The 2,659-nt window shown below is 37.7% G+C and overlaps 1 protein-coding gene and 1 long non-coding RNA gene across 2 annotated transcripts in view; both read left to right on the forward strand.

Moving 5' to 3' along the window:
- Window positions 1-2,659, forward strand: part of LOC106877747 (uncharacterized) — a 260,355-nt gene that overhangs the window by 99,654 nt on the left and 158,042 nt on the right. The window lies entirely within an intron of this gene.
- LOC106877769 (uncharacterized) overlaps window positions 1-2,659 on the forward strand; it is an 8,241-nt gene that overhangs the window by 1,810 nt on the left and 3,772 nt on the right. Inside the window, exon 2 of the long non-coding RNA XR_001410414.2 lies at window positions 1,002-1,228. This is a non-coding gene — a long non-coding RNA (uncharacterized LOC106877769). The remainder of the gene's footprint in view (window positions 1-1,001; window positions 1,229-2,659) is intronic.

A 2,659-nucleotide genomic window follows, 5' to 3' on the forward strand; every position in this document is an offset into this window, starting at 1 on the left:
CAATACCAGCAGATGACAACGTTTCTTTAAACGAAATGGAAAAACTTTCAAAATACAAAGACCTGGAAATAGAGGTAACTCGAATGTGGAATCTAAAAACAGAAACAATTCCTATCATAGTAGGTGCCTTAGGTATAATAAAAAAATATTCAGACAAATACATAACAAAAACACCAGGACTTACAAATATATATAACATACAGAAAATTGCACTACTGGGTACTGCACACATTCTACGCAAAACACTTTCAATACAGTAACCATAAGAACACCACAGCAAACCACAGCACATACCGAAGGCGCACAGAGCTGCGCTCGGTAGTGAAGTGAAAGCACGTTATAAAAACCAGAAGGAGTCACCGAGAACAAGGAACATAAGATACTGTGAGACTTTATACACTATTACCAATGTACACTATTATCAGTTTCAATTCTCACGAAAGTTAGTCAATATCATGTACAAGTGTAATGTTTAGCTGTTAGCCTTCAGTTACTGTGGAGGTGCAATGGCCCAGTGGTTAGGGTAGCGGACTCACAGTCTTAGGGTCGCGGTTTTGATTCCCAGTGTGTTTATTGAGCGAAAATACCTAAAACTCCACGAGGCTCCGGCAGAGGGCGGTGGCGAACCCTGCTGTACTCTTTCACCACAACTTTCTCTCACTCTTTCTTCTTGTTTCTGTTGTACCTGTGTTTCAAAGGGTCAGCCTTGTCACACTCTGTGTCATGCTGAATCTCTCCGAGAACTACGTTAAGGGAACACTAAGGGCCACTTACACGTTAATTTTCACGAGCAGGCTGTTCCGTTGATCAGATCAACTGGAACCCTCGTTTTCGTGACCCACCGTGTGCCATGAGTATGTTGACTTATAGCAGATTCAGCATGAAGTTAATATAAAAGCTAAGTTGATTGCAATATGTTTAGGAATAATTTAATAAATTGCAACACTGAAAATTGTGCATTTTCTTTTCTCTTTACAAAACACTTTCTTTTGACTTATTAGCTATTTGCTTTTTGGGAGCACAGGCATTTAGCAGTAACAGGTATACTAGAGAAGTAACAGATACCGTCGCAGAAAATTTAAGGAGAATATCAGATGATTTAGAAAGAAATCATAGTTCGGAGATCAACAATGTTTTTCATCAACACAATTATAATTTGAATCAATATGGCACCTTCCGTTTAGCAGCTGAGAATTTGTTATCAAACATTCAAAGACCAATTCTACAGGTAAAAATAATTCTTTTCTTTTTTAAATTTTTTGTCTTATAACACAAAAATATATAACATCCTCATTTATGTTCTGTTTTATATTAATCTCTTTTTATTTAAGTTTTGTATTTGTTGCTCTTTTAGGATTTTAGGATGTTTTATGGATACATTAAATGTTATATTTCAGTTACATTGTATAGGATCTTTTCTTGTCTTTTTGATTCTTAAATTTATATACATACAATTTCAATTGATGTAATTTAAATCGAAATAACAGTTATACACACTAAATTATTCACTCGTACACAAACACACGCGCATGTACGCACGCACGCACGCACGCACGCACGCACGCACGCACGCGCACACACACACACACACACACACACACACACACACACACACACACACACACACACACACACACACACACACACAGAAAGTAGAGCAAAGTCTGAGAGATAGCTACTCGATCAGGAGCGGCGGTATCCTCCAGTTCAACCAAAGAAACATGTCCTCGTGCTTGCATTTGTTAAAAATATCGGATCTGGAATTAAGTTGTGCAGTAGAATTCTTGGACTTGAAAAGAATGTGCGGTTTTCAGCTGCATATAGCTTGAATCTTTGATATATTTGCATATGGGGTTGATTTCTCCATGATTCTCCGCTTCATTGTATGAGCCATGTATTTGGTCTTCAGCTCTTAGACATGTCTAGTCAACTTAGTGGGCGTATTTTTGTCAATGAGTTGGAATGTAAACTGCTGGCTTGCATAACAGCTTCAAAAATTGCTTTCCCATAAACCGATATAATTTTTCTTTTCAGTTATGTTGTTTAGGAGTATTGCTGTAAATTCAACTTTATAAGCAAAATAATAATAAATGCAAACGCATGGACAAGTTCCTTTTGCCGAACAGGTGGACACCACCCGTTCCAGATTCAGAAGCTATCTCACAGACTTTGACCCCCTTTCTGTTATATTATTTTGCAACAGTTACATTAAGTGTGCATTCTACAGCCAAAGATGATGAAGATTTTGGTTTCCATATTTTAGTTTGCTTTCTTTTTTTTTTTTTCTTCTCGTTCCACTTTTTGCATCAACTTACAACGAATTTTTTTCTTCTAGTTTTTTCTCATGTTTTCTCATAGACCAGCATCTTGGTTTGTAGATGCATCTGACCTTATGAAATGAATGTGAAAGATTACTTGGAGATACTCTCTCTTTACTCTTTACTCTTTTACTTGTTTTAGTCTTTTGACTGTGGCCATGCTGGAGCACCGCCTTTTAGTCGAGCAAATCGACCCCAGGACTTATTCTTTGGAAGCCTAGTACTTATTCTATCGGTCTCTTTTTCCGAACCGCTAAGTTACGGGGACATAAACACACCAGCATTGGTTGTCAAGCGATGTTGGGGGGACAAACACACACACACACACACACACACACACA

The sequence above is a fragment of the Octopus bimaculoides genome, chromosome 18, assembly GCF_001194135.2.
Source record: "Octopus bimaculoides isolate UCB-OBI-ISO-001 chromosome 18, ASM119413v2, whole genome shotgun sequence".
NCBI lineage: Eukaryota > Metazoa > Mollusca > Cephalopoda > Octopoda > Octopodidae > Octopus > Octopus bimaculoides.